General features: G+C 38.5%; 1 pseudogene; it reads left to right on the forward strand.

Moving 5' to 3' along the window:
- The first annotated feature begins 1,630 nt into the window (after positions 1–1,630).
- Positions 1,631–2,308, forward strand: LOC102269706 (3-beta-hydroxysteroid-Delta(8),Delta(7)-isomerase pseudogene; annotated as a pseudogene).
- Positions 2,309–27,045: the final 24,737 nt, after the last annotated feature.

Consider the following 27,045-nt stretch of genomic DNA (forward strand, 5'->3'; position numbering starts at 1 on the left):
CATTTCCCCCTCTCTTGGATGACACAGATGGAAAAGCTGAGACCCCAGGTGGATCAAGCAAGGCTGCAGGGCTGTCATGGCCAGTATCTGGTAGAGGAGGCTTTGGAGATGTATGAATACTGTTCCAAAGTTATGCCCAAAGGCTCAGTGCCATATAGAGTTGGCTGCTGCTGTACTAGAAAAATCTGCATTGCTTAGTATTCAAGATAACCAGGGAGGCACTGCAATCTTGTTAGCCTGAATAACTACTTATCTTACCCAAATCCAGCTATTTCCAAAAAAAATGGAAGAAGTAAGGTTTATCTTTCATCACTCAGGTTTTGTTAGCATCCTTTCCCACTAAACAGCTTTAGATTGACAAGTCACAGATCAGAGCTTGCTCTATCCCTTGCACACTGTATTTAGAAGGTGATTTGCATACAGAATTTACATAAATCTACATAATTGCATTCCTTTGATGGTCCATAAATGGATTTCTGTAATCAGGAAACAGCTCTCAGGATCTCCTTGTTAATGGTACCATGTACACTTGTACCCTCTGTGAAATCACTTTTTAAAAGAAAAACATTATTTTGGTAATTTTAATTAATGAGCTAGAATGTAATCATCTTCATGCTGAGGTCAGAGTGTCCTAGGAAGACCAGGATCATGTGCTACTAGGAAAATTCTGCCTGTTTGCCCTCCCCCTTCTCTTTCCATTGGAAATATCCATTATCCACAAAAGGACGTAGGTCTGCTATGGAGCTCCATCTTAACTCTGGGGAAATTTGTCTTCTACCTGAGTGAAGACTGTCTCAGCATTGTCAAGCTAATCTTTCTGTCTACCCAGCAAGAGGGGTCCTGCCCTGAGAGCAGTGCCTTATGTGTTTCTGCTTATTATAAACATTCCCAAAATAAGTTCACCAAAGCACACACTTGTGTCCTTTACTGGGTCCAGCTCAGGAGACCCAGGTCTCTATGTGCTCTCTCTTTCAGCAGTGTCATAGCTTCAGGGAAAGGCTTTGCCAAAGTTCCATCCCTGCTTCTTTGAAATACAAGGTGACTTGTAGCTAGAAGATAGATGGACCACATCTTCTTTATCCATTCATCACTTGATGGACATTGACTATCATAAATAGTTCTGCAATGAACGCTGGGGTGTATATCTTTTTCAATTGTAGTTTTCCTTCAGATTTACTCAGCCATATAAAAGAATGAAATACCATTTGCAGCAACATGGATGGACCTACAGATGATCACACAGGGTGAAGTAAGCCAGATGAAAAGGATGGATATCATATGATAGTATTTATATGTGGAATTTTTAAAGTGATACAAATTAACTTATATACAAAACTGCAACAGACTCACAGACGTAGAAAACTTATGGTTACCAAAGGGGGAAAGAAAGAGAAGGATAAATTAGGTGGTTGAGGTTAACATATACCCACTACTGTACATAAAATTGATAAACAAGGCCCTACTGTATAGCACAGTGAGCTCTACTCAGCATCTTGTAATAATCTACAACAGAAGAGAATCTGAGTCACTTTGCCTCACACCTGAAACTAATATAACACTGTAAATCAACTGCACTTCAATAAAAAAAAAAATAGGTTTTCTTTCAGGTTGGTTGCAGGCCTACAAAGACATGACCACCAGTCCCGTGCACCCATTCTGGCCTCTGGGCCTGAGGCTGGACAACTCTGTGCCTAATGACTGCCCCACCTGGCAGATCCTGGCCTCTTCTCTGTCTCTGGAGTCTCAGTTGTGACCACGTGGCTGTTGTCAGAGTGTGCTGCGGTTGTCCCACTGGGGGCTTGGCAGAGACTGTCCCTGTGCTGGTTTGCAATATTTGGGTTCATTCACTTGGTGACTGAAGGCTGGTTCAGCCTCTGCCACGTGGACTTTCTCGGAGAACAAACCATCTTAACTCTGGAAAGAGTATGCCAAGGGAGGCAGTCAATACGTCCTGAATGATAACTTCATGATATGCATGGAGACCATCATGGCTTACCTTTAGGGGATCACTCAGCCTGTGGATAGTGATCGCTTTTCTCCACCAGCAACCCCTTCACTTTGTCCTACAGCTTGTGATCTCTGTGAGTCAGGTATATGGAGATGTGCTCTATTTCCTGATGGAGTACCGTGATGGATTCCAGCACAGGGAGCTGGGACACCCACTCGACTTCTGGTTTTACTTTGTCTTCCTGAACGCCCTGTGGCTGGTGCTGCCTGGACTCCTCATACTGGCTTCCATGAAGCGACTTGCTCATGCCCAGAGCATACTGGTGCCAAAGCCCCCAAAGCTAGGAGCAAGCAGAACTAAAGAGTGATGGACTAGGCTTAAACACAGGCTATTGAGGAACTCTCCACCTGCCAGAAGATTCCAATCCTTGCTCCCACAGGTTTGAAGGACAAATTGAATTGATCTGTCAAACTCAGGTTGATGGGTGGGCAGTGGGAAGAAAAGAGCTGTGTGGAGCCACTGTCAGCAGCCAATGGGACAAAGGTACAAGAGAACCTAGGAAGTCTGTGATGGGGACAATTATTTAAATCAGGAAATAAAGGTCTTGACCCTAAAAAAGAAAGAAAGAAATGCTAGTTGTCATATCGGAAGGCCCTGAGGCTGCTGATGAAGATCACAGACTCCAAAAGAAGGGAAGCCTATGGAATGGGAAGAACCTAGAGGAAGGGCTGGCTGGTGAGCTTGCTGAGGTTCCTCCCACAAGTCCACTGACCACTGACCACAGATCCCTGCAACATGCCAAAGGAGCTTCCTTACCCAGACCATGGAGGGTCCATTTTCTGCTGCCTTTCCTGGTCCAGTTTGGAGTTCTGGAGGTGACCAGTGATAGTATGGATTCACACTATTACTCAGGGCTGCAGAGGATCATGCAAGATAAAACCATTACATTTTCTCCCAATTCCCATTTATGTGTGAACTTAGAGGTCATGTGTGTGAACCATGAAACTGATTGCCCTCATTGACAACTAGATGGATGCAATAGTTTTACTTACAAAATTACTTCCAATGTTTGATTTTTTTCTTATAGTCATTTTTCTTTTCTTTTTAATTTTTTTTTTCCTCTCCACACAGCTCAAAGGATCTTGGTTCTCCCACCAGGGACTGAACCTTCTTAATGAAAGCACAGAGTCCTAATCAGTAGATTGCCAGGGGATTTCCTAACCTTTGGTTGTTTTTAAAACCTAAATAAATTGAAGCATTATTTAAACATTTTAACTACAATTTATACATAGATAATATGCATTCACCTTTTATTTTTTAAGGCAAAATGTGAGGTGTCATTGACATACAATAACTGCACATATTCTCGTGTACAATCTGAACAGTTTCCATATATATATATATTTATGAACATAGCACTATCATCAAGAACACCATATTGATCTGCTTTGAAAGGTTCCTTATGTGAAATATATTCCCCTCTCCCAGTGCCCCAGAAACCATGAGGTTTCCCAGTCTGGTCACTGGGAAAAGGCATCCTTCTTGGATTTTCATGAGCACCACATCTATTACCTCTCATCCTATTGGAGGATACTTGCCAGGACCCTAGGTAGTTTGCTCACGGAGCAGCTGCATAGGAGACGGTGATTTTCTGAATTGCTGGCAGTCTCTTTGTGAAACTCTTTTCTCCCCATCAGGGTAGCAGGAGAACTCAGCCTGGTTCTCTGGGCCCTGCTTGCCCACCCAACCCTCCCCTCTCTCATTGTTCCGGTGGTGAGCCAGACAGACACTGTTGGACTGCTTCAGTCAGTGTTCCCCTCCCAGGGATCACTGGCTGGCCTTGTCCAATATCCAGTGTCTTTAAAACTTGTGTTTTAAATGTATTTTTTCTTTTTGCTTCAGATAGGACAGTTCATCTAGCCCCTCTTATTTCATCTTAGCCAGAAACATCCTGCATTTTAATTTTACTAGATAATTTTATATATTTTATGATATCTATAACTTTAATAATGTGAAAATATTTCTAAAAGTATTATTTTCCCATTTCATTTTACCCTTATGAAGTTATATTCTGACTTTTCCTTTAAATACAATTACACTTAGATTTTAAATTCTTGGGGCTTCCTTTGTAGCTCAGTTGGTAAAGAATCTTCTTGCAGTGCAGAAGACCTGGGTTCAATCCTGGGTTGGGAAGATCCCTGGAGAAGGAAATGGCAACCCACTCCAGCATCCTTGCCTGGAAAATCTCATGGACAGAGGAACCTGGAGGGCTGCAGTCCATGGGATCGCAAAGAGTCGGGCATGACTGTAAAATCATCACTGACAATATCTCAGAAATAATGTGAAGATTTTGATAATAATTATAGCATTGGTGAGTTTGTTGAAATGAGGATAAGAAAATAAATCTTGTAGAGTAAAAATAAACAATATGATTTATAAATGTCTTTAATTATCACTCATTCAATCATTGTCAGTTCAGGATCTGGGACTTGGCTACAATCCAGTCATCCTTTTATATTTTAGCCATTTTCAATCCTAAAAAACTGTAGCTTAATAGGCATTAATTAATTTTGTCACTGAGAATGTATCTCTGATGAGTAGAATGACAGAGAACGTTGTGCTCATCAATGTGAAAGCATGCTTTGTATCTATGTGCAGTGGTCAGACATGCAAGGCACCAGTCTCCATGTGTGCCCTCCTCTGCCCAGGCTGAAGAGAGGGGCAGCGCCGCCTCAGGCCTCATTCACCCGCTTCCTGAGCTGGCTCTCTTTATGGCCTCTGGCATGGGTTCTGAACCATGGACAGCTCTCTCCCTCTAAATCTGGGGTTACCTTGCTTCTACAGTTTTTGAAGGACTTCATTCTTACCTGTGGCCAAGTTTCATGGGTTTTGTTCTTATCATGGGTGATAAAAGAAATGTTCACATATTGAGGTTATGGAGCAAACATTTTGACTTATACATGAGTTAACGTGAATATTATGTCTGCTTGTGGTCTGTTAAAAATTCATTGTACATCTGCTTTAATATTAAGGAAAGCCACACTGACCAGAAGTAAAATATGTGCATGTTAAAAATAAAGATTCAACGCCTTCCTTCCTGGGATGCTGATGCTGATCCTTTGATAAGATGCCCAACCTAGGTGCCAAGGCCATGCTGTGCACGTACAGGTCTAATGTTTGTTTGTTTGTTAAATCTTGACATCCTGACTGGTGTAATGTTCTTTGTTCCAACAAGATATAAAACTGTGCTGAAAAACATGCTTCTCCAGAGAAGTCTATCAGAGTAATCTGGGCTATAGTCCTCAGGTTGACTCAAATAAAACTCTTTTCTATTCCCAGTATAGATTGTTAATTATATATTATTATTTTCATTGACAAGGCCTAGAAGGACTCCCTGATTCTGGTTTCCAGTTACTTGGATCTCTGCATTCTTGCACGGGCTTGTTCAGTCACTTTCGGTGTGTCCAATTCTCTGCAATCCTATGGGCTTAACCCACCAGGCTCCCCGTCCATGGAGATTCTCCAAGCAAGAACACTGGAGTGGGTTTCCATGTCCTCTGTCAGGGGGTCTTTCTAACCCAGGGCTCAGTTGTGTCTCCTTCATTGGCAGGTGGGTTCTTCACCACTAGCTCCACTTGGGAAGCCCAGGACAACCCTTCACCATTCTGTTATCATGGATATAAATCCCACTGTGGGTTAAGCAGTATTATTTTACTGAAAAATCCATTAGTACAAGAGCAATACCTAAATGCAACAGATTAAAATATCAATGTTCAATTGTGCATTTTGTGAAAAAATAAGCCCTAAGGAAGTTATAAAATAATCAAAATCATGTGGAACAGCATTCACATTATCCAGTGAGTTTCCTATTTATCAAGACTAATCCTTGGAATTCTCTTTAGTTCCTTTTTTTTTTTTTGGTGTCAGTTGATTAACCTGGGCATAGATGATCAATAAGTCATTTCAGCTCTGTTTACAAAGTATTTCTAGACTCTCTCCTCTTCTCTTTATATCCACTGCTATCTCCAAGCCAACGCCACTTTTGCTGCCTTTTCTCACATGGGATTATCACTCTGGTCTTCAAACTACTCATGATTTTACTTTGGTTTTTCCATGTGTATTTCACATAGCAGCAGTATAAGCCACCAGATGAAAGACAACCAGCTAAATTTGAAAGAGATGAATAAGAATGTATTTTAGGTATAAATATGTCATGAAATATATTATGTTCTGTATTTTTATTTGCTAAATCTAGCAACACTAAACCAAAAGAAAAATCTTTATCTTAATGTGAAACAGATTATGGGTTTCCTTGGTGTCTCTGCTATTAAATAATCTACCTGCAATACAGAAAACACCAGTTTGATTCCTAGAAGGGGATGATCCTCTGGAGAAGGGATGGACTACCCACACCAGTATTATTGGGCTTCCTTGGTGGCTCAGATGGTAAACAATCTGCCTGCACTGCGGGAGACCTGGGTTTGATCCTGGGTTGTGAAGATCCCCTGGAGGAGGACATGGCAACCCACTCTAGTATGCTTGCCTGGAGAATCCCATGGACAGAGGAGCCTGGGCAACTACAGCCCATGGGGTCACAGAGAGCCAGACATGACTGAGCGACTAAGCACAGCACAAAAGAGATTATGCCATGTGCTTGTACAAAATCTTTTAGTCTTTTCATTGAATTTAGAATAATGTATCATTATCTTCAAGATTCCATGTGATGTAGTCTCCAAATCTAACCCTGACATTTTTCTCTCAATCACTACTCTCCAAATGCACTAGCCTTTCTTTTCCTTTAAGTTGCCAGATTTGTTCTTGATAGAGCACATTGGTATTTGCAGCTCTCTCTGGCTGGCATGTCCCTCTTCCTGAAGAATATAATAGGGCTACTTTCTTCTTACAATGCAAGCTTAAGTTCAAAGATCTCCTTACAAAAAAGATATTCCATGGCTCATGAGTGAGCTTTTACATATGATTCTATATGTCTGTTTTTTTATATTGTCTGTTATAACCCAAATTTGTAGTATTATTTTTGTAGAATAATTTACTAATTTATTTATTTACTTTTATTACCCATCTCCACCACTACCTTGAACATCTCTCTTATACAAATGAGGAGTGAGTATGATATTTAGGAACTGTTTTTCTTTTTTTTAAAGAAAGAGTGAGATTACTGCATTAGATAAATATAAAACTGGTAAATGTCTTATAGAGCAAGACACTCATAACCTTTGTTTGCTGTTACCATTTCTACAAAACAAAAATAAACAAGTTAATACGTCACTTCACACTGTCTGGAATATATCCAAACAGACGATAACAAGTCAAACACGGAAGTAAACTCTGGTTTGTCTTGTTAAACAATACTCCAGTTTGTCAGTGAAAAGTACATTATACTGTCTTTTCTCTTATTTCCTAATTTTGGATAATTTTCTTCAACTCAGTGATTTTTATACTTGAATGGCAAGTTATTTTGTTTCTTTATCATCTAGTAAGAAAATAGAAGTTTGGAAAAAGTCAGATAATGGTCATGAGGGACCCTCTACTTGATCCATAGAGATTATTATTAGACAAATGTCAGTACTCCCTAGGATTTGGTGAGAAATTGCAGTTACCATAATGTAATACTTAATGCAAAGGTCTTTGCCAGAGTGGAAGGAATATTTGTTAGGATTCACTTATATCAGCACTCTAAGTTTAACCTGAAAATAGTAGTCAGTTCTAATGTTAGAAAACAATAAGCCTCTCAACATTCTTTTTCAAAGCAGATAAAATAATGAAGATATCCTTGAGCCAAAAGCAAATTTTCCTTTAAAGCCAAGCTTATTGAAACTTAGTAAAGGTAATTTTAAGGTGAAAAATATGGTTAAAAATTCTGTTTACTTTAGTAATTGAATTTTTATTGAAGTATAGTTGGTTTACAAATCTCTGTTAGTTTTTCAGGTGTACAGCAAAATGATTAAATACAGGTACATGTTGCTGCTGCTGCTGCTAAGTTGCTTCAGTCGTATCTGACTCTGTGCGACCCCACAGAGGGCAGCCCACCAGGCTCTCTGTCCCTGGGATTCTCCAGGCAAGAACACTGGAGTGGGTTGCCATTTCCTTCTACAATGCATGAAAGTGAAAAGTGAAAGTGAAGTCGCTCAGTCATGTCCTACTCTAGCGACCCCATGGACTGCAGCCTACCAGGCCCCTCCGTCCATGGGATTTTCCAGGCAAGAGTACTGGAGTGGGGTGCCATTGCGCTCTCCGTAGGTACATGTATATATATATATTTTTTGTTCTTTTTCAGATTCTTTTCCATTCCATGTTATTACAAAATATTGAATATAGTCCCCTAGGCTCTACAGTAGGTTCTTGCTTATCTGTTTTATACACAGTAGTGTATGTGTGCTAATCATAAACTCCTAATTTATCTTCCCTTCCCTTACCTCTTGGTAACCAAAAGTTTGTTTTCTATGTCTGTGAATCTTTTTTTTTTTTTTGCCAATTAATTCATTAGAATTTTAGTGAAATGTTATTTCTGCCTGTCCAGCTGCTCTTACTGCATCTATGGCTAGCTGCTGGGGACAGCCATACAGTGGTGGAAGCATAAGGAGGAAAAATAAGCTCTCACTTTCTTGTTAAAAAGCAGCTAAATAGAAGCTCTGGGTTTAGGGAGTGCATGGAAGGTGACAAGAAAGGAAAAACTCACACAGTGCTTTCTGTATGATGAGAGTCAGTTAAGCTGAAGACTTTAGCAGTAGTGCAAGCTAACAGGTGTCTCTAAAAGCGGTCTTTTAGACATTGCAACTGTCTGAAGTTGCAATTTAGACTCATTCATGTTTAAGAGAAATGGTATTAGTCACAAAAGCTCCTTCTTTGTTCATGTCAAAATAATTAAGCATTTTCCCTAAAAGTGCTAGTGTTGAACAAGCTCTTATGAAATTTAAAGAACTGAGAATAGACATGATTTACAAGGGTTTTCTTTCCTTGTTATTAGCACAAATCAATTTTGCAAAGCTGCACACTAAAAATAAGAGTGTCTGTAGAATTTTGCAAGTGGAATCCTAGTAAAAATCCTAAAGATTATGCTCTTAACCTTCACTAGCCAGCCCATCCATCCCAGCCTTTATTCCCACAGCTCCAGCCAGGTCCAATAGGGCTCAGAGGGCATTTGATTTGAAGAGAAGTCAGTTTTATTGAAATTAAAAATCCAAAGTAAAGTTTAGCCTTCTTTCTTAACTATCTATTACTGAAAAGTGTAGCAGCTCTTAAAAACAAAAACCAGCCACATTATTACATGATTTTAGTTATATGATCATAAATTACCTAGATAACATTTTTATAAGATTATTTCCATGAAAAAATGAGAAATTTAAGCAGTTAAGAATGAAACACATTTTTTTAAATTTTATTTTATTTTTAAACTTTACATAATTGTATTAGTTTTGCCAAATATCAAAATGAATCTGCCACAGGTATACATGTGTTCCCCATCCTGAACCCTCCTCCCTCCCCATACCATCCCTCTGGGTCGTCCCAGTGCACTAGCCCCAAGCATCCAGTATCTCTTAGAATTTATTTCCAATCTCAGGTGGGCTCAGTGACAATGGGTTTGTTTTAATGATGACCACAAGGCCAAAAGATCAATAATGTGTAACAGTGAAAATGGATAAGTACAGGGAATGTCCAGTCTGGAAAAGTGTGAGTTAAAGGAACTCCAAAGCCCCCATAGTTCCCGGACTGTCAGCAGGGAGAAAAATGGAAATAATTTACAAGCATTGAGACTTTAAGGGAAAAATTCCAACCTTGTAACATCTGAGGGTTCAGAAACTATACTCTCATCATAGGAGAGGAAACTGACTAGAAACTAGAAGTTTCTTTATGAGATATCTAAGCTGGACAATGTAGCTCCAGGTCTACCAATGGACATAACCTCTGATTCTGGAGAATGCCAAGGGTAGAGAAAAAAAGTGTCATGACCACAGAGTGAAAGAAGCTGAATGAGAAGATCCTCAAAGTCAATGTCCCCAGGGTCCAGGAATGGTCTAGTTTGTACCTCACTTCCTTTGCTTTTATGAACTCTACCAAGACTTTTACCAACTCCAAACATTTTAAAGATATTTTTTGGATAAGGGTTATTCATGATTAATCAATTTTTACAAGCTATTTGTATGAAGTATGTTGTAGGAAAACATACACATCAAGGTCTTCAATTAATCTATATTTAAATAGCACATATGAGTGAAGACTGCAGCTTCCAAAAACTGAAAAATGACTATGAATGGCAGTTGTTTAGCTATCTGATTCTCGAGTTTGCATTTATAATGTAAGGTTAATGATGAAAATTTGAATATGAGACTGTGAAATTTAAGTATATGTAAAGCACCAAACAGAGTGATATTTAATCACTAGGCTCAATTAATGAAATCTATTATTATGAAGCATTATGTTATTACATATTTTGCAATAATAATGGTCATTTGTGTATTCTGTGTGAGGTCCAGAAAACCATCCATAAAGCACCATCTACATGTTGTGTGAATGTTACATTAATTTTAGACTATGTAATTCAGAAGGAAATAAAACAGACTGGTTGGGTAATAAAAATTAAATAAAACTCCAAATGCACCTTAGTTAAAAATGATCAATTTTTCTTCATTACTCAGTATCTTTGTCTCATATTTCAACTTTTAACTTCATAAAATAATAAATATATTACAATATGACTGCTGTTCTATTGATTTACAAAAATTGCTATGAAAATTCAGATAAGGAAGCCTCTAATTTTTTTTTTTTTTTCCTGGTTAAAAATGTCTATTGACCAGGTGGTATTTTTTTAATTTTTATTTTATATTTCAATGTAGTTGAATAACAATGTTGTAACAGTTTCAGGATACCTGGTCAAGAGATACCTGGAGTACAGGCAAATTTGGCCTTGGGGTACAGAATGAAGCAGGGCAAAAGCTAACAGAGTTTTGCCAAAAGAACACATTGGTAATAGCAAACACCCTCTTTCAACAACACAAGAAAAGACTCTTCACATGGACATCACCAGAAGGTTAAAACTGAAATCAGATTAAATATATTCTTTGCAGCCAAAGATGGAGAAACTCTATACACAGCAGAAACAAGACCAGGAGCTGGCTGTGGCTCAGATCATGAACTCCTTATTGCCAAATTCAGACTTAAATTGAAGAAAGTAGGGAAAACCACTAGACCATTCACATATGACCTAAACCAGATGCCTTAAGATTATAAAGAAGAAGTGACAAATAGACTCAAGGGATTAGATCTGATAGACAGAGTAGCTGAAGAACTATGGGTAGAGATTTGTGACGTTGCACAGAGGGCAGTGATCAAAACCATCTCCAAGAAAAAGAAATGCAAAAAGGCAAAATGATTGTCTGAGGAGGCCTTACAAATAGCTGAGTAAAAAGAGAAGCTAAAAGCAAAGGAGAAAAGGAAAGATATACCCATCTGAATGCAGAGTTCCAAAGAATAGCAAGGAGAAATAAGAAAACCTTCTTCAATAATCAATGAAAGTAAATAGAGGGAAAAAAATAGAATGGGAAAGACTGGATGTCTCATCAAGAAAGTTACAGATACCAAGGAAATATTTCATGCAAAGATGGGCACAATAAAGGACAGAAATGGTATGGACCTAACAGAAGCAGAACATATTAAGAAGAGGTGGCAAGAATACACAGAACTATATAAAAAAAAAGATCTTCATGACCCAGATAATTGTGATGGTATGATCACTCATCTAGAGCCAGATATCCTGTAATGCAAAGTCAAGTGGGCCTTAGAAAGCATCACAATGAACAAAGTTAATGGAGATGGTAGAATTCCAGTTGAGATATTTGAAATACTGAAAGATGATGCTGTGAAAGTGCTGCATTCAATATGTCAACATTTTTTGAAAACTCAGCAGTGGCCACAGGACTGAAAAAGGCTAGTTTTCATTCCAATCCCAAAGAAAGGCAATGCCAAAGATGTCCAAACTGCCGCACAATTGCACTCATCTCACACACTTGCAAATTAATCCTCAAAATCATCCAAGCCAGGCTTCAACAGTATGTGAACCATAAACTTCCAGATGTTCAAGTTGGATTTAGAAAAGGGAGAGGAACCAGAGATCAAATTGTCAACATCCGTTAGATTATTGAAAAAGCAAGAGAGATCCAAAGTAACATGTACTTCTGCTTTTTTGACTACCACAAAGCCTTTGATAGCATGAATCACAAAAAACTGTGAAAAATTCTTAAAAAGATGAGAACACCAGACCAACTGACCTGCCTCCTGAGAAATCTGTATGCAGGTCAAGAAGCAACAGTTAGAACTGGACATGGAACAACAGACTGGTTCCAAATAGGGAAAAGAGTGTGTCAAGGCTGTATATTGTCACCCTGCTTATTTAACATCACGCGAAATGCCGGGCTGGATGAAGCACAAGCTGGAATCAGGATGGCCAGGAGAAATATCAATAACCTCAGATAGGCAGATGACACCACTCTTATGGCAGAAAGCATAGAACTAAAGAGCCTCTTGATGAAAGTGAAAGAGGAGAGTGAAAATGTTGGCTTAAAACTCAACCATCAGAAAACTAAGATCATAGTATCCAGTCCCACCACTTTATGGAGAAGAGATGGGGAAATAATGGAAACAGTGAAAGACTTTATTTTGGGGGTCTCCAGTCATGGCTGGTGACTGCAGCCATGAAATTAAAAGATGCTTATTTCTTGGAAGAAGAGCTGGACCAACCTAGATAGCATATTAAAAAGCAGAGACATTACTTTTCCAACAAAGGTCCATCTAGTTAAGGTTATGGCTTTTCCAGTTGTCATGTATGGATATGAGAGTTGGACTATAAAGAAAGCTGAAGGCTGAAGAATTTATGCTTTTGAACTGTGGTGTTGGAGAAGACTCTTGAGAGTCATTTGTACTGCAAAGAGATCCAACCAGTCCATCCTAAAGGAAATTAGTCCTGAATATTCATTGGAAGGAATGATGCTGAAGATGAAACTCCAATACTTTGGCCACCTTATGTGAAAATCTGAGTCATTGGAAAAGAATCTGGTGCTTTGGAAGATTGAAGGTAGGAGGAGAAATAGATGACAGAGAATGAGATGGTTGGATGGCATCACCATCTCAATGGACAAGTGTTTGAGTAAGTACCGCGAGTTGGTAATGGACAGGGAAGCCTGGTATGCTACTGACCATGGGGTCACAAAGAGTTGGACACAACTGAGTGACTGAACTGAACTGAACATTTTCAGGTATACAGTGTTTCAACTAGACATATACATGTATCAATTTTTTTTTCGTATTCTTTTCCCTTTGAGTCATTACATAACATTGAGCAGACTTTCTTGTGAAATACAGTAGGTCCTTGTTGGTTATCCATTTTAAACATTGAAGTGTGTACGTATCAATCCCAAACTCCCTAACTATTCCCCTCTACTCTCTCCACAACCCTGACAACCATAAGTTAATTCTGTGAGTCTGAGTCCATTTCTGTTTTGTAAATAAGTTCATCTTTTTTTTTAGATTTTGCATATGAGTGACACCATATAATATGATATTTGTCTTCCTTCTATTTGCACCTTGCAGGATAGGGAATGGCTTCTCAGGTAAACAAAAGAGAGTGCGTATAAGAGGAAGAGGGAGTATCTCCTGCAAAGCACAGTGGTACAAAAGAATATGGAGTGTTGGGCACTTAGAGAAGGGAAGTTAAGGCACATGCTTTGGGGTGCCTAGAAATGACTCTGGGAAAAGTGGGAAGAAAGAATCTTGAACACTGCAGGAATTTTAAACTGAATATCTAGTCAGTGGATGGCATTAGAGGGGGAAAGAGACAGATTTTTCTTTCAGAAAATCACATTGGCAGCAGCAGCCACAATAAAACGGAGTCTATGAAAACTGACAAAGAGAAAAATCCAAGTTTCGGAAAATTCAAAAGTTTAGCAGTAAAACAATTTCTGTTCACAGATGATATAATCTACAGAGACATGCTAAAGATTCCACTAAACATTGATGTATATACAAATTCAGCAGAGTGGAAGGATATAAATGCAACACAAAAATTAGCTGCACTTTTATAAATCAGCAATGAACAATCCAAAAGGGAAATTAAAGAAAACAATTTTATTATAGTAACATTAAAATAATAAAATACCTAAGAATTAACCAAAGAGGTGAAAGACATACAATGAAAACTGCAATACATTGCTGCAAAAAAAATTAAAGAAAATATTCTTGGAGATGTTTATAATTAATATTGCTAAGATGTCAATACTACAAATTAAAAAAAAATCCTCAAAGATTTCTTTTTTTTTTTTTGTTTGTGTATGTGGAAGTAGAAAACCTCACCCTAAAATTCATGTAGAATCTCAAGAGACCTCAGATAACCAAGACAATCTTGTAAAGGAAGAGCAAATCTTTAGGATTCACACTTTCTGATTGTATAACTTGCTGAAGAACTTTAGTAATCAAAATAATACAGGGTTGGCATATATATGTGTGTGTGTGTGTGTGTACATATATATCTCAGATGAATAGAATACAGAGCCCAGAATTAAAACCTCATATATATGGTCAGATGATTTTCAATTGTTTTGAAAAGTAGAATGAAACCCACAGAATGAGAGAAAATATTTGAAATTTACATATCTGATATGGTAGTGATATCCAACATAAAGAACTTCTAAAACTCAAAAAGAAAAACCAAACAACCTGATTCAAAAAAGGGCAAAGGCCTTGAAATGACATTTTTCCAAAGAAGATACATAAGCCTAACAAGTACATGAAAATCTGCTTGACATCACTAATCACTAGGGGAATGAATATAAAAGTGTGATGAGATACTATCTCATATCCATTAGAATTACTACTACCAAAACAAAACAAAACAGAAAATAACAAGTTTGCCTACAAAAGTGGAGAAAAGGTACCCTGAATACTGCTGTCCAGAATTTTAAATGAAACAACTGATGCAGAAAATAGAATGGCAGTTCTTCAAAAAATTAAAAATATAAATGCTACATGACCCACCAATTCCACTTCAGGGTGTATACCCAATACAACTGAAAATTAGGGCTCAAATATATATTTGTACGTCTATATTTATAGCAGCAATATTAAAAATACTCAAAAATGGAAGCAACTCAATTGTCCATGAATAGTAAAATGAATTAGCAAAATGTGGTATATATGTAAAACGGACTAATACTAAGTGTTAAAAAGGAAAGATACGTTACATCATAGAGGAACTTTGATGATATTATGCTAAATGACATTAGCCAGTTGCAAAAATGGCAAACGCTGTTTGATTCCACCTAAAGGAGGTCATCAAAAGCGTTAAAGAGAGAAAATAGGATGATGTTGCTTTGGAAGGGTAAATTAGGAAGTTTTGTTCAAGGGGTACAGGGTTTTAGTTTTGCAAGATGAAAAGGGCTCAGAAGATTATTTGTACTTTTCAAATCTAGAATTTCAATTTGATTTCTTTTATAACTTCTATATCTTAATTGATAGTTTCTACTGTTTGATACAACATTGTCTTCATATCTTTCTTTACTTCTTTAGTCATGCTTGCTCTTGTTTAGTTCTATGAGCATAGTTATAATGGTCCTTTTGAGGTATTTTTCTACTAAATCTGTGCTCTCATAGACAGTTGTGTGTTACTCTTTTTTCCCCAGTGTGTGTCATACTTATACTTTCATGTTTCTTGGCTTGATAGAAAGAAAGAAAGAAAGAAGCAAAAAAAGAAAGATGATTTTTTTTTTAAGATACTGGACATTTTAGATAATATATCTATTCGGCTTTGCTGGTTTACTCCTCACCCCAGGAGCTAATTGTTACTATTAGCTGGTTTATTTTTTACTAACTGACTGGCTTATTTTAGTGAAGTCTTCTTTTCCATCCTCCTTCAGACCCTCCCCTTCCCCTTCTGCTTCAGCCCCTGTCTTAAACCTCTGTTGTTGCTCCCTGGGAGGCAGATGCACCCTGATGTATAACTATCACCTCTCCAGCATGGCAGTGATATTGATGAGCTTCTCTTTCCCAATTTGCCCAAACACACTAACTTGATATACGTGTGGCTGATCCTCTATTATTTTCCTAGAAGATTTGTTATTCTATATCCCAATCTAATCAAACCATGATGACTATGAAGGAATAGTTTCTGAAGTCCAATTCATTTTTTAAATTAATATTTTTATTTTATTGAAAGACAATTGCTTTACAGAATTTTGTTGTATTCTGGCAAACCTCAGCATGAATCAGCCGGAAGTTCAGTTCAGTTGCTCAGTCGTGTCTAACTCTTTGTGATCCCATGGACTGCAGCACGCTAGGCCTCCCTGTCCATCACCAACTCCCGGAGTTTACTCAAACTCATGTCCATCACGTTGGTGATACCATCCAACCATCTCATCTTCTGTCTTTCCCTTCTCCTTTCACGCTTTCAATCTTTCCCAGAATCAGGGTATTTTCCAATGAGTAACTTCTTCTCATCAGGAGGCCAAAGTACTGGAGTTTCAGCTTCAGCATCAGTCCTTCCAATGAACATTCAGGACTGATTTCCTTTAAGATTCAAAGATTGGATCTCCTTGCAGTCCAAGGGACTCTCAAGAGGCTTCTCCAACTCCACAGTTCAAAAGCATCAATTCTTCAGCATTCAGTTTTGTTTATAGTCCATCTCTCACATCCATATATGACCATTGGAAAAACCATAGCCTTCACTAGATGGACCTTTGTTGGCAAAGTAATGTCTCTGCTTTTTAATATGCTGTCTAGGTTGGTCATAGCTTTTCTTCCAAGGAGCAAGCATCTTTCAATTTCATGGCTGTACTCACCATCTGCAGTGATTTTGGAGCCCCCCAAAATAAAGTCTGTCACTGTTTCCATTGTTTCCCCATCTATTTGCCATGAAGTGATGGGACCGGATGTCATGATTTTAGTTTTCTGAATGTTGAGTTTGAAGACAACTGTTTCACTCTACTCTGTCACTTTCATCAAGAGGCTCTTTAGTTCTTTGCTTTATGCCATAAGGGTGGTGTCATCTGCATATCTGAGGTTACTGATATTTCTCCCGGCCATCTTGATTCCTGCTTGTGCTTCATCCAGCCCAGCATTTCACATGATGTACTCTGCATAGAAGTTAAATAAGCAGGGTGACAATATACAGCCTTGACACACTCCTTTCCCTATTTGGAACCAGTCTGTTGTTCCATGACCAGTTCTAACTGCTGTTTCTTGACCTGCATACAGATTTCTCAGGAGGCAAGTCAAATGGTCTGGTATTCCCCTCTTTCAGAATTTTCCACAGTTTGTTGTGATCCACATAGTCAAAGGCTTTGACAGAGTCAATAAAGCCAAAGGCATGAATATACCCTCTCCCTTTTGAACCTCCCACCCATCTCCCTCCCCATCTTACACTTTTAGGTTGATGTGCAGTCCCCGTTTGAGTTTCCTGAGCCATACAGCAAATTCCCTTTGGCAGTCAATTTTGCATATGTTAATGTAAGTTTCCATGTTACTCTCTCTATGAGGTTCAATTCAATATTTATTCTGACACCAGGAAGGCTTCTCCTAGCTATCTGATTCCCCAATTCTCTTCTTCAGACTGTGCAGTTTATAGTCTAGACTGTATCTTCATTTAAATAAGAAATCTCCCCTAATTGCCTTTCATCATGAATTCCCCCACTCTTCTTGAGATTATTCTTAGGTTTTAACTTCTTCATTCTCCATTGCAAGCAAAGGCCTTTCTTTTGGGAAGAGAAAGAAAGCTGCATTACCACTTGCTTCTCTCCGCACCACTGAATTGAAAGTGAAAGTTGCTCGGGCTATTTCAACTCTTTAGGACCCCGTGGACTGTAGCCTACCAGGCTTGTCTGTCCATGGAGTTTTCCAGGCCAGAATACTGGAGTCGGTAGCTGTTCCCTTCTTCAGGGGATCTTCCCTACGCAGGGATCGACCTCCTCTCTTCCACATTGCTGCTGCTACTAAGCCACTTCAGTCGTTTCTGACTCTGTGCGACCCCATAGACGGCAGCCCACCAGGCTCCCCTGTCCCTGGGATTCTCCGGGCAAGAACACTGGAGTGGGTTGCCATTTCCTTCTCCAATGCATGTAAGTGAAAAGTGAAAGTGAAGTCGCTCAGTTGCGTCCGACTCTTAGAGACCCCATGGACTGCAGCCTACCAGGCTCCTCCGTCCATGGGATTTTCCAGGCAAGAGTACTGGAGCGGGGTGCCATTGCCTTCTCTGCTTCCACATTGGAGGTGAGTTCTTTACCCTCTGAGCCACTAGGGAAGCCCAAGTACCAGAATGGGTAGCCTATCCCTTCTCCAGCAGATCTTCAGAACCCAGGAATCAAACCGGGGTTTCCTACATTGCAGGCAGATTCTTTACCAGCTGAGCTATGAGAGAACCCAAGTAAAATCTAGATGTGATGGATCTAGAGATGCCATCACATCAAGCTTCTGTCTGAGTAACCCCCATGAAGAAGATGACACTGATGGAGGGTCTGCAAGCCGCCAGATGCCCTCTCAGCTGGCCTCTCCTGAGAAGGAACCACCACTGCACGAGATGGGCAATGGCAATTGGTGGTTCAGTATTCTCAGCCTGCTGTGCCTGAGGCACAGCCTCTCTTCCATGAGTGGAGCCTGTGTGGTAGAAGAAAGCCCAACTCTTGACCACACTAATCCACCCAGGACTGACCTCAGAAACAGGTTGTAGGGGGAAGGATGAGAAACACTGATGTCCTGTTTCCTCCTTGAAAAAAAAAGGAGCTGAGAAGAGTGGAGACCCACTTTCTTGCTGCTGCAGACGGAAGTCAACTCTATCTTGTAGAGCTGGAATGAGGAGAAGAGAGAGTAGGCTGGAGTCTACAAATTCCAAACTCTAACTTCTTGTGGTGGAATTTCATAGATTTTCTTGAATCGATATTTCTTCATTCATTGTCTTTAGGTTAATTTCAGAAGGCTTTAAATTGTTGATTTTGATCCTTTCCACCAGTTTGACTGGGAGCAGGTCAGCAGACATCTACAAGCTGCTTCCACAAATATCAATCTTTTGCTGCTATGGTTTTGACTTTTGCTGAATGTTGTAGAAATTTAATCATATAATATGAATCTTCTCAGAAATTAATATTTTACTCAGAAATATGTACTTAAAATTTATTCAAATTTTGTAAATTATTTATTTATAAAAATGGACACTATTTCATTGAATGGATGAACTAAAATATTTTCATTCATTCATCTATTAAAGGGCATGTGAGTTGTTTCCAATTTTTGGTAATTGTGAAGGAAGCCAATTTAATTACAGGTTTCTATGTGGACATAAGTTTTTAAATCAGTATTGTAAATATTTAGGTGTATAATTGCTGGATCTTATGCTAAGGTTACTTTGCCTATTTTAAAGACTACAATATTGACTTCTAAAATGATTGATCCATTTTGCATATCCACCAAAAATGAATGAGACTTGTTGTTTCTCCCTAAAACTTACGATCAATTGGTTTGGCATGGAGAAAGAGAATCAGTAAGATACAGGCGTAGATATATTTGTATACTAATAAGATATATATTTATAATAATGTATATATAATATCCTATATACATCATATATATTTTCGTATATCTATTATAGCTCATATATTATTTCAGTCAGTTCAGTTTCTCAGTGGTGTCCAACTCTTTGCAACTTCATGGACTGCAGCATGCTAGGCTTCCCTGTCCATCACCAACTCCTGGTGCTTGCTCAAACTCATGTCCATTGAGTTGGTGATGCCATCCAACCATCCCATCCTCTGTGTCTCTGTGTGTATATATATATATATGTATCTTATATGTAGAAGTAAAAGATATATCTTTTATACATGTCATATTGATATATATAATAGATTAAAATATTCCTTATTTTTATGTATAAAGGACAACTTAGCAATAATACAGAATAACAATCATAATCTTATAATAATATGTATATTACATATATATGATATGTATTTACATATATACATATATGGATATATATATATATATATATATACACACACACACATATGTATAGAGAGAAAAGTTTATTTTAAGGAATTGGTCACAGGATTATGATGGCTATAGGTATAAGTCCATGAGGGAAGCAGAAAACCTGGAATTCAGGTAAGAGTTGATTTTGCAATCTTATTTCTGAAACGTTCAAGGTTGGTAAGAAACTTAAGGTTTCTATATAGCATTCTTGAGGCTAAATTTCTTCTTCAGGAAACTGCAGTCTTTGTTCCTAAGGTCTTAAACTGATTGGAAGAAGTGAATCCAATCCATGGAGGATAACCTGCCTAAACAACATCTACTGGGAAAAAAAAAAAAAAAGTGGGGGCTTCTGATAGCTCAGTTGGTAAAGAATCTGCCTGAAATGCAGGATACCTGGTTCAATTTCTGGGTCAGCAAGATCCACTGGAGAAGGGATAGGCTACCCACTCTAGGATTCTTGGGCTTCCCTTGTGGTTCAGCTGGTAAAGAATCTGCCTGCAATGTGGTAGACCTGGGTTTGATCCCTGGGTTGGGAAGATACCCTGGAGAAAGGAAAGACTACCCACTTCAGTACTCTGGCCTGGAGAATTCCATGGATGGTATAGAGTCACAAAGAGTCAGACATGACTGAGCAACTTTCACATATGTGAAAAATATCCTCACAGCATCCTTTAGTGTACTATTTGGCGAAACAACTTGGCACTGCAGCTTAGCCAAGTTGACAAGAAATTAACTGTCACACTGGGTTTGCTTTTAGCTTTTCTGTTACAGGTGTATAGTGACATCTGATTGTTATTTAAACTTGCATTTCCTTAATAACTTCTTTCAGATGCTTTCATAGGCAGTTGTGTGTTGCTCTTTTTCTTCAAGTGCATGTGTCATACTTTCATGTTTCTATGAACACTACATAAGCTTTTAAGAAACTGGGCATTTTAGATGATATGTTATATCAGATCTGGTTACCGACTGCCACCCTAAAGAGAATATTTTATGCTGGTCTCTATGATATGTGTTTTACATGTAATCACTGATTTCATTCTCAGAACACTCATTTGAAACAGATAGACTAATTGCAATTATATTTCAGAAGAGAAAGTGAGTATGAAAGTGTTGATGGAACTTGTCTTGGGCTTCATAGATGACGATCATCCCATGCTCCACAAACATCACCTATGTAAGTAAAGGCACTGCATGAGAGGGGGAGAGTGAGGTCAGGGAGAGAAAGTTAAGAACTTGTTTGTAAATATGCTGCATTTCAGAAGAAAATGTTTCCACAAACTTTTACTAAAAATGATGTTTTACTGTATTTCTCAGATGAAGCTGGGTTTTGCTGTAAGAATCAACTCTCAAATCCCCAATGGAATATTACTCAGCCACTAAAAGAAATGAAATATGGTCATTTGCAGAGACATGGATGGAGCCAGAGTTTGTCATACAGAGTGGAGTAGGTCAGAAAGATAAAAACAAATACTGTATATTTATGCATACATGTAGAATCTAGAAAAATGGAATAGATGATCTTATTTGCAAAAGAGAAAGAGATACACAGACATAGAGAACAAATATATGGATACCAAGGTGGAAGGAGGGCTTGGAATGAACTGGAGATTGGAATTAACATATATACACTATCATGTGCTATAAAGCACAAGAAGTTCAACTCAGTATTCTGTAGTGACCTATTGGGGACATGAGAAAAAAAATGAAACATTCAAAGAGAGGTGATATATGTAAACATATGGCTGATTCACTTCAATGTGCAGCAGAAATTAATATTGTAAAGAAATTATATTCTGATAAATCAAAAATAAAGGTACTAAGATTCAGCTACTATGGAGAACAGTATGGAATTTCCATAAAAAAACTAAAACTAGAATTACTGCATGATTCAGCATTATACTTCTGGGTATATATCTGAAGATGAAAATTCTAATTCAAAAAGTGCTTGCACCCCAATGTCATAGCAGCACTATTTATAATAACCAAGACATAGAAGAAGCCTATGGATTAAATATTTACTGAGCATGGCCCCACCCTTCAGAACAAGACCCAGCTTCCCCCATAGTCAGTCTCTCCAATAAGGAAGCTTCCATAAGCCTTTCATCCTGATTCAGCAGAGGGCAGACAGAATGAAAACCACAGTCACAGAAAGCTAATCAAACTGATCACATGGACCACAGCCTTGTGAAACTAGCCTTGTGAAACTCAATGAAACTATGAGCCATGCTGTGTAGGACCAACCAAGATGGAGAGGTCATAGTGTAGAGTTCTGACAAAACATGGTCCACTGGAGAGGAGAATGGCAAACCACTTCAGTATTCTTGCCTTGAAAACCCCATGAAAAGACAAAAAGATATAATAATGGAAGGTGAACTCCCCAGGTTGTTAGGTGCCGAAAATGCTACTGGAGAAGAGTGGAGAAATAATTCCAGAAAGAATGAAGAGACAAAGCCAAAATGAAAACAACACCCAGTTGTGGATGTGACTGATGGTGGAAGTAAAGTCTGATGCCTGTAAAGAACAATATTGCATAGGAACCTGCAATGTTAGGTCCATGAATCAAGGTAAATTGGAAGTGGTGAAATAGAAGGTGGCAAGAGTGAACACTGATATTTTAGGAATCAGTGAACTAAAATGGACTGGAATGGGAAAATTTAAATCAGATGACCATTATAGCTAAAACTGTGGGCAAAAATCCCTTAGAAGAAATGGAGTAGCCCTCATAGTCAATGAAAGAGTACAAAATGCAATGCTTGGATGTAATCTCAAAAATGACACAATGAACTCTGTTCGTTTACAAGGCAAATGATTCAGTATCACAGTAATCCAACTCTATGCCCCAATCACTAATGTTGAAGAAGCTGAAGTTGAATGAGTCCTTGAAGATATACAAGATCTTCTAGAACTAACCCCAGAAAGAGATGTCCTTTTCATCATAGGGGATGGAAGGCAAAAGTAGGAAGCCAAGAGATACCTGGAGTAATAGGCAATTCTGGCCTTGGAGTACAAAAAGAAGCCAAACAAAAGCTAACAGAGTTTTGCCAAAAGAACACACTGGTCATAGCAAACACTCTTTTCCAACACAAGAGAAGACTAACACATGGACATCACCAGAAAGTCAATACCAAAATCAGATTGATTATATTCTTTGCATCCAAAGATGGAGACGCTCTATACACTCAGCAAAAAGAAGACCTGGAGCTGAATTGGGCTCAGATCATGAGGTCCTTATTGACAAATCCAGATTTAAATTGAAGAAAGTAGGGAAAACCTCTAGACCATTCACATATGACCTAAATAAAATCCCTTACGATTAGACAGTGGAAGTGACAAATTGATGCAAGAGATTAGATCTGATGGACATAGTTCCAGAAGAACTATGGACAGAGTTTTGTGACATTATACAGGAGGCAGTGGTCAAGACCACCCCCCCTCAAAAAAAAAAAAAAAAAAAAAGAAATGCAAAAAGGCAAAATGGTTGTCTGAGGAGGGCTTACTAATACCTGAGGAAAGAAGAGAAGCCAAAGGCAAAGGAGAAAAGGAAAGATATACCTACCCATTTGAATGCAAAGTTCCTAGGAATAGCAAGGAGAGATAAGAAAACCTTCCTCATTGATCAGTGCAAAGAAATAGAGGAAAAAAATAGAATGAGAAAGATTACAGATCTCTTCAATAAGATTAGAGATACCAAGGGAACATTTCATGCAGAGATGGGCACAATAAAGGACAGAAATGGTATGGACCTAACAGAAGCAGAAGATATTAAGAAGGGGTGGCAAGAATACACAGAACTATACAAAAAAGATCTTAATGACACAGATAACCACTATGGTGTGATTACTCACTGAGAGCCAGACATGCTGGTGTGTGAAGTCAAGTGGGCCTTTGGAAGTATCACTATGGACAAAGCTAGTGGAGGTGATGGAATTCCAGCTGAGCTATTTCAAATCCTAAAAGATGATGCTGTGAAAGTACTGCACTCAATATGCCAGCAAATTTGGAAAACTCAGTAGTGGCCACAGAACTGGAAAATGTCAGCGTTCATTAAAATCCCAAAGAAAGACAATGCCAAAGAATGTTTAAACTACTGCACAACTGCACTAATCTCACATGGTAGCAAAGTAATGCTCAAAATTCCCCAAGCCAAGCTTCAGCAACACATGAACCGTAAAGCTGGATTTAGAAAAAGCTGGATTTAGAATCCATTCAAGCTGGATTTAGAAAAAGCAGAGAAACTGGAAATCAAATTGCCAACATCCAGTGGATCATAGAAAAAACAAGAGACTACCAGAAATACATCTACTTCTGCCTTATTGACTATGCCAAAGCCTTTTACAGCATGGGTCAAAACAACCTGTGGAAAATTCTTCAAGAGATGGAAATACCAGACCACCTAACCTGCCTCCTGAGACATCTGTATGCAGGTCAGGAAGCAACAGTTAGAACTGGACATGGAACAACAGACTGGTTCCAAATTGGGAAAGGAGTACACCAAGGCTGTATTTTGTCAGTCTGCTTATTTAACTTATATGCAGATTGCATTATGTGAAACGCTGGGCTGGATGAAACACAAGGTGGAATCAAGATTGCCAGGAGAAATATCAATAACCTCAGATATGCAGATATGAGATATGCAGATGCCATAACCTCACCCTTATGGCAGAAAGTGAAGAGGAACTAAATAGCCTCTTGATGAAAGTGACAGAGGAGAGTGAAAAAGTTGACTAAAACTCAACATTCAAAAAATGAAGATCATGGCATACAGTCCCATCATTTTATGGCAACTAGATAGGGAAACAATGGAAACAGTGACTGACTTTATCTTTTTGGTCTCCAAAATCACTATAGATGGTTACTGAAGCCATAAAATTAAAAGATGCTTGTCCCTTTGAAGAAAAACTATGATAAACCTAGACAGCCTATTAAAAAGCAGAGACATTACTTGGTTGACAAAGTTCATCTAGTCAAAGCTATGATTTTTTCCAGTAGTCACGTATGGATGTCAGAGTTGGACCATAAAGAAAGCTGAGCACTGAAGAACTGATGCTTTTGAATTGCAGTGTTGGAAAAGACTCTTGAAAGTCCCGTGGGCTTTAAAGAGATCCAGCCAGTCCATTCTAAAGTAAATCAGCCCTGAATGTTCATTGGAAGGGCTCATGCAGATGCTGAAGCTCCAATACTTTGGCCACCTGATGTGAAGAAGTGACCCTTTGGAAAAGACTCTGATGCTGGAAAGTTTGAAGGTGGGAGGAGAAGGAGACAACGGAGGATGAGATGGTTTGATGACATCACTGACTCAATGAACATGAGTTTGAGTAAGCCTTGGGAGTTGGTGATGGACAGGGAACCCTGGCATTTGCAATCCATAGGATTGCAGAGTCGGACATGACTGAGCAACTGAACTGAACTTAACTGAAAGTGAAGTGAAGTCGCTCAGTCGTGTCTAGCTCTTTATGATCCCACGGACTGTAGTCTACCAGGCTTCTCTATCCATGGGATTTTCCAGGCAAGAGTACTGGAGTGGGTTGCCATTTCCTTCTCCAGGGGATCTTCCTGACCCAGGGATCAAACCCAGGTCTCCTGCATTGCAGGCAGACACTTTACCCTCTGAGCCAACTGAAAAGCATCCTATTGTTTGTCAACAGATGAATGGATAAAGATGATGTGGTACATACATACAATGAAATATTACTCATCCATTAAAAAAGAAAAATAATGAGAGTTACAGCTATATACATGGTCCTAGCGATTATCATTGTAAGTGAAGTAAGTCAGAAAAAGACAACTAATAAGTGATGTCACTAATATTTGCAATCTAAATAAACAAGATACAAATGAACTTATTTCCAAAATAGAAACAGACTCACAGGCATAGAAAACAAATTTATGGTTACCAAAAGGGAAAGGAGTAGGGCTAACTTCAGAGTTTATGATTAACAGATACATACTAGTATATATAAAATAGATAGCCTACAAGGACTGACTATATAGCACAGAGAACTTTATTCAATATCTTGTAATAACCTATGATGGAAAAGAATCTGAAAAAGAATACACACACACACCTGAATCACTTCACTGTGCATCTGAAACTAACACAACATTGTAAATCAATTCTACTCAATAAAACAAACAAAAATCTCCATGACTAATGCCACTAGGGTGAATATTTGCTGCAGGCATGAGCAGTAATCCAGGGCATTGTTCTTGGTGAGGGGGTGAGCGGTCCCACCCTTTTCACTGCTGTGGCTCCAGAAGGTCAATTCATATGCATATTTTTCACTGTGGGAGGGAAGAGACATAGGAGCATCTGGTTTAGCTGGATGTGGCCCGTATCACCTTCTTTCAGAGCTCATTGGCTGGAATTTGTTATTGGGTCCTGCTCAACCACAGTAGGACTGGGAGATGCATGAGGGCATATGGAAGGCTAGAGCAGCAACTCTTTCAGCAACAATGTCAGGGGATACTACTTTTATATATTTGCTTAAAGACTAACACATAAGAATTTAAGCTCATTTTTATATAAGTACAAATTGTTTAATTTCTTGCTGAGAGTATTTTGAACTTTGTGTTTAATATTGTATCTACACATACGGCCTTTTATGATTAAAGGATCTCTGGTGGAAAATTCTTCTGATATCACTCACTGAGATAAAGAAAAGGGAGGGGTATAAAATTACAGTGAACACAAAACACTAAACTGAAAGTTTTCCTATCAAATAATATAGAAAACAAGGTACCAATTATTCGGAGGAACTTGAAAAACAACTGAATACTGAATACAATTTACTTTTAGTTATACTTTTGGGCTTACACAAAGTAAGGTGAAACTCAAAGAGGTAAAAATAATCTGAATGAAAACATTAGTTGCTGAAAGCAAATGTCAACATGAATTTTATAAACAAGAGACTAAGCCATGGGCCAACAGCAAACTGACAGAGGGCAACTTGAAATATTTTAAAAATAACTAGAGATCCTGAAAGTTGGCCCAAGCAGTCTCACTTGGGTTATGCTCTGATTCCAAAAAGAAGAAAATGCTCCTGGAGGAAACCAGCCACAGTTTTTGTCCCTAGATTTCC

Source organism: Bos mutus, chromosome 4 (assembly GCF_027580195.1).
Source record: "Bos mutus isolate GX-2022 chromosome 4, NWIPB_WYAK_1.1, whole genome shotgun sequence".
NCBI classification, from domain to species: Eukaryota; Metazoa; Chordata; class Mammalia; order Artiodactyla; family Bovidae; genus Bos; species Bos mutus.